The sequence below is a fragment of the Solanum lycopersicum genome, chromosome 10 (genome assembly GCF_036512215.1).
Source record: "Solanum lycopersicum chromosome 10, SLM_r2.1".
Lineage (NCBI taxonomy): Eukaryota > Viridiplantae > Streptophyta > Magnoliopsida > Solanales > Solanaceae > Solanum > Solanum lycopersicum.
The window spans coordinates 28,905,303-28,917,300 of NC_090809.1; the positions used below are offsets into that span (position 1 = coordinate 28,905,303).

Below are 11,998 nucleotides of genomic sequence, written 5' to 3' on the forward strand. Positions count from 1 at the left end.
ACTATATTTTATATTGCATTGCACATATTTATCATTCGTGTGAACTTGATATGTTCTTTCACTAATCTTGTGAGTACGTATGGAACTTTGATTGATGTATATTGAGATTGTTTTTAACGATATGTAATTGGTATAATGTTGTTGTTGAGAAATGTGCTTGTAAATGGTAAACTGTTAGGTTGGACTGATTTTATGCAGGTTGTAGTTGTGGAGGTTTTGTTAGGATGTAAGAATTGCCCGTATTTCATCTTCTTAGCTTGTGTTTATAGGTTTACTTGTTGAGTACCCTGTGGTATGGTACTTAAAGCCCTTTGTTTCTACAGTTTTTATAGGTTGCTAGCCGGACCTTTGTGATATATTCTCTTCTTTTCGAGATTTCCTAGAGATGTTTGAGGTAGTTGTTTGTCATCTCAACAGACCTTTTTAATCGTGTTTATGATCTTGTTCTACTCTAGAACAATGTCATATGAAACTTGTATATTCTTTTGATTCAATTGTAATACTTTAGAGGTTTGTACACGTGACAACCAGATTTTGGGGGTATTTTTGAGTTTATTATAAAGTTTCTACATTTCATTGTAATTGTTGAGTTTTAGGCTTACTTGTTTTGGTGGATAAGACATGTGTCATCACATCTATTTTTAGATTGTGACTGTACATATTAACTGTTCTTTAGTATTACTTATACATATGTAGCTAGGGAATATGAATTGATATACTGTTATCAAGCTCATGCAATATACATATATTATTTTCTTGTTATGTTACAATTGTGGTTGACTTAATTGTGATGTTGTGATTCTAAGCTGGCTCAAGTACCACATAAGGTACATATAATTGGTTGGCTCAGATTTCTTGTTTGATCCATATTATCTGTTTTCTCAGGTACCAGGTACATATTAGTGGTTTTCTCAGATACACGCTCGATATGTTTTTAATTATTTTCTCATGTGTTGATTCCATGAATAAATCAGATTTATTTATTATGATGCATTCTTCACATGTTTGTACATGAGGGTCGTGTTTGGGGTTTAAATATTGGGATGGTCTTGAGTAGGCCGAGATAACATGTTAAACTCCTTATAGGTGATATTTTAGAGATCCTTGGGTGGACTGAGTTATTTGAAATTAATGAATATTAGGAATGTGGTATACTTCCCTGATTTCTGTATTTAAACTTGTAAGGATTCTACTATCTAAAGGTTGGAGTAAGTGTTAGGGCAAGGATGTAGAAAGAAATTTATGATTAACACTTCTGTTTCTATTTGTGATGATGTCTTCCGCATCAGGTATATACTACTTTTGCTATCTCACTTGGTATAATGTAGTTATAAGATCAATGATATATTTTAAAGTGAAGAGGACGGTGATTTTTGCCAACTTCTAACCCTCTTTCCTTATGGTGGGAGATGCGTCTTATTTTAAAGCTATTTTATTTTCTTAAAAACTCTTATGCCTGTTGTTGATACCTCTAAGTAATGTTGAAGTACTCCCAATAGTGTACCGCAACCCGTGTAGGTTATATAACACCAATATTGCAATCCAATAGTAAATGATTTATACTCAATATGCTTTGTTTTATTTTCAAGGTAATATTTGTGCATAAACTTTTATATTACAACATTCAATGTGATGTATTTTTTTAAAAAAAAAAATTGTTTTAAAAGTATTTAATACTATTTATTAATTTAAAAGAAATTTTTTAATCATTTATTTTAAACTTATGAGATAATTCATTTATTCACATAAATATCTATTATTTTCATTTAGTCAAATATGGTCATTGAGCCAATATTTACTTATGAATACGCAAGTATTTATGAATTGCCTTAGATTTATATATATATTTATCAACGTTTTAATGTCAGATCAAATAATCTAGATTACTTTAAAAACATGAAGTTCCTTAGATATGTTGATTGAACTTCTTGACCTTCACTAATGATTCTACCATAAATAAAATTGTCTCTAAAATAATAATTACTTAATTAATATTCTAATATTTAGGATTTTGAAAATAATTAAAGTTATTTTTATTAAATATTTTCTCATTTGCAAAAGTTAAGAACTCATAATATATAGTATTTAATAACTCCTCCGTTTAAAAAAGAATGACCTAGTTTGACATGGAACAAAGTTAAAGAAAAGAAGACTTTTTAATCTTGTGATTCTAAATTGAAGTTATGTCAAATGTACCAAAATGTCTTATAATCTTCTGGTCTTAAACATGTCACGTGAATAGTTAAATTAAATTGTTGCCAAAAAAGAAAAAGAATCATTCTTCTTTTAACAGACTAAAAAGAAATTGTGGTCATTCTTTTTTAAACGAATGGGGTACCATTTTAAAGTTGATTATAAGTTTTCTTGTTCAATCATTACTTATTTAAAACATATTTAAGGCCTAACCTTTAATACTTCAAACCAAAGACAACACACGTTCATGTATAGAAGTTGGGAAAATTTCAGTTGTAAAAATTATGTGTAAATTAAATAAAGCAATTATAATTTATTTGAAATTCTTTGGGTATTCTGTGTAATATTGTAAATAGTTTAAAATAACGATTTATTAACAATAGTTATTTTCTTTTCTTTTCTTTTCTTTTCTTTTTCTACTTATACTTAGTAGAGAAAATAAAATGAAAGGTGTCAAATAAGTCTTAGTTTGGTTTTTGGTGACAAATTGACTAAGAGCTATTCAAATTCTTTTTAAAATGTAATTAAGTAAATTTGGGACCAAATTCTAATCTTTTATAAAATACAAGAAAACACTTTATTTTTTCAACTTTTATAATTCTATTCAAATCATTTTTAAAAAAAATAAAATAAATGAAAATAGGATTTTCTCTTCTTATTCTCCCAATGTTCTCTCTTCTCTTCTTCTTCCTGCTTAGAAAATCTGAAAATCCGACTATCAAAATAAATAGTCTCCCCCATTATCTTATCTTCCTTCTCATCTCCGGTCGTAACTCTCTCCTCTTTTTGAACTGAAAATTGTGTTCGACTTAAAATGGGCAAGTCATTTTTTGAGAGAATTTACAATTTTCGAACAATACTAAGCTTTTTTCTTGGGTTAATGAAGAACAAATCGTTCTATAGATGTAAAAATGAATAATAGAGTAACGGTACCTATTATTTATTTTTTTAGAAAGAAAATTAACAAACCCAAAAAGTCATAATTTTGGAAAACTGTATATGTAATTTTAACATTCAGTGAAAATTTCATTTTTTGTTGGTTTTGTTGTTCTTTTTGTGACCATTTGTTCATATGCTTTAAGAAATATAGTTTTGTTTAGTTGTCCAACAAATATTTGAAGTGTAGGAGATTGAAAAAATCTATTTCTCAATCACTATCTTTAATTAGTGAAAGAAAATACAAGGAGAACAAGAAAGAGAAGGAGAAGGACCTAGAGATGGAGATGGACAAATTGAAAAAGAAAGCGAAAGAGAAAAAACTCGAAGTCATCAATTGTGATGTGCAGCAACAATATGCACCATTGATTAGATTGATGGTTATGTTTATCATTGTGAATTACTTTTTTTGTTGATAACTTGTATAAAATAATTGGTGAAGTGTTTATTTTTGCTTAGAATATGATTTTTTTTTGTTGAAACAAATGTCAATTATAATGGAAAAGAAGAAATGCGGTGTACGTGGCAACATATATAACCTATGTTGTAAAAAACACCACATAATTATCTACATGTGCCACAACAGAAAGGTTATATGTGGCAACATATATAACATATGTTGTAAAAAACATCACAGAATTATCTACATGTGCCTCAACAAAAAGGATATATGTGGCAACATATATAACCTATACTGTAAGAAAAAACACCACAGAATTATCTACATGTGCCCCAACAGAAAGGATATATGTGGCAACATATGTCACTAAAAGAAGATATGTGCAACATATGTTACACAAAGAAGATATGTGACAACATTCGTTGTTACCAATGTGGTGTCTGTGACAACATATATGTGTTTGTTGTAATAAACATTATAGAATTATCTGCATGTACCCAACAGAAAGAATATATGTGGCAACAGATGTCACATTATAAATTGTCAAAAAAAAAAGTAAAATAAATATGTCTAAAACAATCGACCCTTCATTTTTCATATCTCCTCTCCTCTATAAAAGTTCATTTCGTTTCATATTTCAAATTTCATTTATTTTTACTAATTTTAGTTTTGTTTGCTCTCTTTCCTTTCTCTAGTTCCATTATTTATTTACATTTCAAATTGTTGATATGTTTTCTACAACATCACTGGTAATATGTTGTGATTTTCTTCTAAAATAAAGTGTCGTTTCCCTCATCATTTCTAGTTTATCATTGATATCTTCTGAGATAAAATTTAATAGTTATCGGTATTAAATCGAGACTTTTTTAGTGATTTTTTATCACTTATTTGTTGTAAGATGGTTGTGTTGTTATTCTTTTTGAAATATTATCTGATTAAAAATAAATACATTTTAGGATGTACATGTTGCCACATATGACATATTTGTTGCAATTTTTCCAACATAACGTGCATATGTTGTCACATATGTCACTTCAATATTGACTTTATCGATAAATTGAGCAATTTATGAATGAAAAATGTCAAATTGGATCAAATTTTAATACTTTAGACCATAATTAAACAATAAAAATATGTTATAACACTTGGAACAATAATTTACATGGGTATTATATATCCATCATATGAAGTTACTTGGTCATTGTATGGTGAACTAATGATATGATAGTCTTTGTAAAAATAAATTATAAAATTGATGAAAGTTGTTGTATTAGATCATATTTTTATGCTTAGACATGTTGTATGACTATACATTAGTGTTACATGTTTAATTAGGTGACAATTTTGATTGAATTAACCCCAAAAAGACAATTTTATGATATACATATGTTGCCACATATGACATGTCTGTTGCAATTTTTCCAAAAGGACGTGCACACATATGTCACTTCAAGAATGGGTTAATCGACAAATTGAACGATTTCAGAATGGAAAAATATCAAATTGGATCAAATTTTAATACTTTGGACCATAATTAAGAAATAAAAATATGCTATAACATTGGAACAACGGTTTACAAGGGTGTTATATAACTATCATATGATGTTACTTGCTCATTGTATGATGAACTAGTGATATGATAATCTTTGTAACAATAATTGATAGAATTGAGGAAGGTTGTTATATTAGAATATAATTTTATACTTAGATATGTTGTAGGACTATATATTTGTGTTAGATGTTGAATTAGGTGACAATTTAATTGAATTAACCCCTCAAAGACCATTTTATGATATAAATATGTTGCCACATATGATATTTCTATCGCAATTTTTCCAACAGAACGTGCATATGTTGTTACATATGTCATTTCAATGATGGTCTAATCAATAAAAATTGAGCAATTTATACTGGGAAAATGTCGAATTGGAAATTTTAGTACTTTAAACTATAATTATACAATAAAAATATGTTATAACACTTGAAACAACGATTTATAAGGGTGTTATATAACTATCGTATGTAGTTACTTGGTCATTGTATGATGAACTAGTGGTATGATAGTCTTTGTAAAATAATTGATAGAATTGATGAAGGTTGTTGTATTAGATCATAATTTTGTACTTAGACATGTTATAGGACTTGAGGTGAAAAATTGGGTAAATAATATGAGTATCCGTTCATATTACCCATATTAAATGAATAGGATATCCAACTCATGTAAAAACGAGTAATACTCATATTATACATTTTAAATTGGTAGTTGAATGAATAAAATGGATAAAGCAAACAAAAAATAAAAGTTATAAAGGGTTGCGTAGTAAGAAAGTTTTTGTTTTATAAAAATCTATAAAAAAAAGATGATTTTTTTTACATTTAATTTTGGATATGGGGTAGGGGTGGGGGAGGGTGGGAGCTGAGGGGTAAGGGGATGGGGGCGGGGGGTTTGGGGGCTTGGAGGATAATTTTTTCGGAAAAGGGTCTAAAACCCTCAAAATATTGAAAATGATAAAAAAAAATTACCCTACATCAACCTATCGGCTCCAAAATACCTTCCCCACCCACCTATTAGGTCGAAAATACCCTTGTCATCCATCTGTTGGTTCAAAATTGGCAACTTATTTAATGATTTTATATTTTAACTATTGAAATATTTTCTTAAATACGTGGCGTCAAATATTTGTTATAATTTAACTTATTATTATAATTTATAAATCAATTCACTACCCACCCATTACTAATTAAACCGCTCTAAATTTATTAACCCGTTACATTATTAATGCAACAACAGAAAATCTACTGCCAATTCAGTGTTTTAAAAAATTTGAGGCGAAAATTTCTATAAAGTAAATTATCATACATTCTATGTCTATATAAAAATTACCGATAAATTTAGAAGTCTAAATATGTTCATCTTAATTATTTTTAGGTCTCAATTATATGATGTTACTTCATATGTAACTTTTTTTCAAAATAATATATTAAATGTTTTAAAACAAATCATAAATATTTATGAAATTATATTTAAAAAAGTGCATGAATTAATTCTGGATGTATTATTTTTTTAGCTTTAATTATATATTTCTGGTTCAATCTTGAAAGAGAATCCTATTGAAAGTGTTCTCCTAATTAAGCGACTCGACCTAAATTTAATTAGGGCTTCAATTTGGATTCGAATAATTTTTGATGTCAGTTTCAGGAATCTATAATTTCATCGTGTTTTAGTAGTGTTTATGACGATTTTGATATTATAATTGGATTATTAATTGGGTGGGTTTTAGTTAGTAATGAGTGGGTAGTGGGTTGGTCTATAAATTATATTAATAAATTAAATAATCAATAGTTGAACGTCAAGTATTTTCAAAATATTGAAAGAGTTTAATTTTAAAACAATTAAAGAAGTGGTCAATTTTGAATACAAAGGGGGGTGACAAGGGTATTTGGAGTCAATAGGTAGATGAAAAGGGCATTTTGGAGCCCTGAAGAGTAATTTTGTACCATTTTTAATACTTCAAGGGTATTTTAGGTCCTTTTCCGTAATTTGTTTGAAAAATAATTTAGAAATATTATTGAAAAAATCATTTCTTGGGGGGGATGAGGTGTTCAGGGTTTTTTTTTGGGGGGGGGGGGGGTAGGGTACCTTTGTTAATTTTTTTTGGGAGGGGAGGGGGAGCTTGTAGGGGTAGGGGGTGGGGAGGAATTTTTATTTATTTTTTACATTTCTTTGGAGGCGGGAAAGGGGGGTTGGTAGAGGGTGGAGTTAAGTGATAAAAAATTGTGTTTTTAAAGCTTTTAACAAGATTTCTAATATAATATGGGTAATGTGGTTACCCATATTATTCATTGGGTAAATTCATCTTATCCATTTAAAAAGTATGAGTCGAATCGGGTAACTTACCCATTTTTTTCAAACTCATTTTTTGATCGACTCATATTCAACGCGACTCGCTCGTTTGACACTCCTATATGGGACAATATATTAGTGTTACATTTGAATTAGGTGACATTTTAATTAAATTAACCCCCAAAAGATCATTTTATGATAAATATATATTGCCACATATGACATTTCTGTTGCAATTTTCCCAACAGAACGTGCATATGTTTCCACATATGTCACTTCAAGGATGACTTAAATCGATAATTTGAGCGATTTAGGAATGAAAAAAGTCAAATTGGACAAAATCTTAGTACTTTGAACCATAATTTAGCAATAAAAATATGATATAACACTTGAAACAATGATTTACAAGGGTATTATATAACTATCATGTTAGTTGCGACATGTAAGTCATATGTTGCTACATGTCTAGCTTATATTTTGCAGTTTGCGTAAGTTATATGTTGCAACACATATCTATTATGCTGCTATTGAAATAACATTTCTATTGCTACATATGATTATAATTTGTTCCAATAGTCAATTGTTACAACATATAGCAATCTGTTGGAAATGTGAATGCAAATTATTAAAAATTGTAGGTGTCCAAATGATGATGAAGGATTTCAAAGAACTATTAATTTTACATATCAAAACAATGGTGTGTGACTCTAATCAGTTATGAAGTAATTTCAATCGATAGCAAATGAAATCTGGTCCACTGATTAAATTAGTTAAATCTGATTCAAAAAAAAAAGAGAAGAAAGCTCAAGAACTAGCAGCCAAGACCAATAATGTACAAAAAGAAGATGAAAAAGATAAAGAGAACGGAAAGAAAGACAAGCAAGCAAGCAAGAACGAAGAAGAAGAAGAAGAAGTGGAGGAGGAGGAGGAGGAAGAAGAAGAATACGACGGGAGGTGGAGGAAAAGTATTATATTTCCCCTTTTGGTATAGCTTGCTAGCGGCTTCCCCCAATTTTAATTCCCCCTAAAATTGATTAAATTAGGTTTTAGTCAATTTATCCTTCATTTAATTTAAAGGATCAAGCTGTCAATTTATAAACTTGAGGGCAACTCCACAATACGTAATCATTGATTACATAATTGTCATTTACATCCAATACTTAAGACTTATGTCACCGCTCAATTTATTTTGAAACCTTACCGTCTCTTTTTTATAAAAGTCCCTACTTAGTAGAAGCATGGGTAAGCAGCTGATATCAACACGCTTGCTTGTCTGTAATAAATATTTATGTTGAGGACAATTTTGATGTTTCACCACACCTATACATATAGGTGTCTTTCATTCTGAAAAGTCACGTAAGATACCACTTTTCTATTCACTTTTCTCTACATAGATAGATCAAAAACCAAATCTACCATAACTTGTTCTGTTTCCATATTCTGATTTTGAGTAATTGTGAGAATTTTCTCTGGGTTTGATCTCTTTTATTAGTTAATTTCTAAATTTATGTTTTATGTGCTTCTGATTTAATGACAGAATTTTTTGCAAACCACACAATGATCTAAGGCGATTCACTTATTTATTTATTGTGTTTCGAGGAATTCATGTATTTTATCAATCCTTATATATATTCTCGTCACTTTTGATGTATTTAAGTATTTTTCCGTTCCATGCATGTAATATATTTGTGCAATCATATTAATTTAAAAATGTAATGAAGAAATTGTTTGATCTATGAAAAGAAAACGTTCTCATGTGTGATCCTGTGCTAAAAGTATGTGGAAAGATGGATTGAGACATCTCACAATTGGATGTTCATCAAAATACAATGATAAATTTATGAGTGAAAACAACTAATTATTCACTAATTTTGTGAATAATTTTTTTCCAAATTCTTTTATATAATTATATCAAAATAGTTTGTTACGATTATAATTGGGCCCGTTCTCGTACATTATATGTGTGTTGCGCTTTTTTCGAGTTTCTACTTTGTTTCTCTTAACAAATTAAAACTTCCTACAGATGCAATAGGATATCACTATCACAATTTGCTTAAGCAATATCTATATAATATGATTCTTGAATCGATAGTAAAAAACAAATTGATTGTGCATACAGAGTCCATGCGCTCTTTCTTTTCTTCTTGATTTGTTATCTTTAATTTTACAACTTTTTTAGTTGTGGTTGAAAATTATTAATGTTTCTATTGGTTTGTTTCAGTCTTTCAGATTTCAGTCTGTTTTGCGCTACTTGACATTTTTGGATGGTTCAACGTTCCAAATTATGGTAAGTATCATTCTTCTACGTTCTTTCAATTTTTGTTCTTGTGTGTGATAAATATTTTTACTGCACAATAGTTTTATTAACCCCTCTCCTACTTTCAGACATCGATTGTACTGGTCATTTTTAGGTGTGGGCATTCGGTATTTCGGTTCGGTTCGTTTTTTTTTTCGGTTTTTGGTTTTTGTAAATTGCGTACCGAATATCGAATCGAAATATTTCGATTCGGTTCGGTTTTTGTTAATTCGGTTCGGTTTTTATTAATTTGGTTCAGTTTTTTATTTCGGTTTTTTAATGGGCCTGTTTAGTGGGCTTTTTAAAATTTTAAACTTAACAATTTTTTCAATTTTTTGTTTGATTTTTCAACTTAATGGGCTTTGATATTTCAAGTTAATGGGCTTTGATATTTCAACTTAGGGTTTCTTATTTTTTTTAAAAAAATTATTTAATATTAATAATTATTAAATATATATAATTTATAAATTATAATATAATATTTCGATTTAAACCGAAATACCGAATTCCAAAGTAATATGTACCGAAAACTGAATCAAAATACCGAAAATACAAAAAATTAAACCGAATACCGACCCGAAAACCAAAATACCGAAACCGAAATTCTGAAAAATTTTGATTCGGTTTGGTGTTTCGGTTTTCCGGTTTTTATGCCCGCCCCTAGTCATTTTTAGACTTGTTGGAACAAGTTTAAAATTGTAATAGCGCGCAAGCTATGCTTTGAGTTGCTCTCATTGGTCGATCAGGGGGGCTGACCATTATGTTTGTATCAAAATATTTATCTTAGATTTAGATTCATTTTTCCAGAATCTTAATTTCTTTGCTAAAAGTATGTCCCTTCTATTCTAATGGAGTAGCACGTTTTTCCTTGAATAAAATAATTTTTCATGTGTCCTAGGATTGACCTACTCATGAAGTAGAACAAATGATATTCTTTGATTCTTAAATGTTGATGTTGCAAACATTTGGTAACTAATCATTTTTTTTTTTTGAAGAATTTCTTGATGTCATGTATCTTTAAAATAAGGGGAATTGGATCTTGGAACGGAAGAAACATAAGTTATATTTGAATCTCCTTTCACAAAAGTCGAACAAGTGGCACTGCATCAATAGTTGTTTCGACCTAGGTTGGCATTACTGCATGTTCATTAAACAGTTATGTTGTCAACAAATGTAACGACTCTACATACTCTACTCGCTAAGTTTTTTGAAATTAGGTATCATAAGTGTGATTTTGTTACATCTTGGCACTCAAGTCAATGTAGGTTACTGCATAATGTTGTTAAGCACTATATCTAATTGAAGAAATATATTAATATTGTTGTTTTTTGGAACTTTCTGTAGTACTGTTTTGATTTTATTTTTTTTTGCACATGATTGAAAATAAAGAGAAAGAATCAAATCAATTGATCTCTTCAACTATTTGATGTCTGCTAATAGTAAGAAGAAGTAAATGTTGCTTCAGTGCTCACTTAAAAGTTTTAAGTGGCGGCCAGGAAGATATGATTGTACAACCATTAAGTGTTCCCATTTTTTTTAGTCAATTTTAGCTATTCAATTGGTACAAGCAATTGTTAAAAAGGAATAGTAATTGGAGTTGAAATAAAAGATTTGGTGATTGGCAAATTGGTAAGATTTGCAACCATTCTTGACTTTGCTATATTTATATATGTCATAGGCATGGTTTTATTTTTCTATAAATAGAATATTCTTGCTCATTTGTAGAACACACCAAAGTTAGAAAGATAAAAAAATCATTTTTAGAGTAAAGTGAGGTATTCCACAGACTATACAAGAAAATAGTCTGTGAAGAAAAAAATATAGTGTGAGCGATATTTTAGTAAGACAGAAACCAAAAGAGTGTTGTTCCTTTTGAGTGTGTAGTAGTCACTTTGAGTATTGTATTCGTGACTACACATGTAAAATTTCTTAGTATAGTAATATCAATTGCTCCTCTTGGTCCGTGGTTTTTTCCCTTATTCAGAAGGGTTTTCACGTAAAATTCTTGGTGTCGTTATTTTCCCATTTTATTTCCATTACTTTTACCATATATACACTTGTGCTTATCCGCGTTTTCCCAACAAACTGGTATCAGAGCCAAGGTTTTATCTGAGTATGCTCTGTGGTTGCAGCACAGTCTGAACTTCCACATCAGAAAAAATTTACTTTGATTTGTGATAACTATATTTTTTGGGAAAAACAATGGAAGCCAACACAAGTATAATGGTTACTTTGAATGGTGCTAATTATGTCATTTGGAAGGGAAAAAAATGAAAGATCTGCTTTATGTTAAAAAAATTTACAAATCAATATTTACCACTGTAAAACC

At 29.3% G+C, this 11,998-nt stretch overlaps 1 long non-coding RNA gene across 1 annotated transcript; it reads left to right on the forward strand.

Moving 5' to 3' along the window:
- Positions 1-8,727: 8,727 nt before the first annotated feature.
- LOC109121327 (uncharacterized) lies at positions 8,728-11,003 on the forward strand. Its single transcript, XR_002028727.3, has 3 exons — positions 8,728-8,829; positions 9,595-9,660; positions 10,665-11,003. It is a non-coding gene; the product is annotated as an uncharacterized lncRNA (long non-coding RNA).
- The last annotated feature ends 995 nt before the right edge of the window (positions 11,004-11,998 follow it).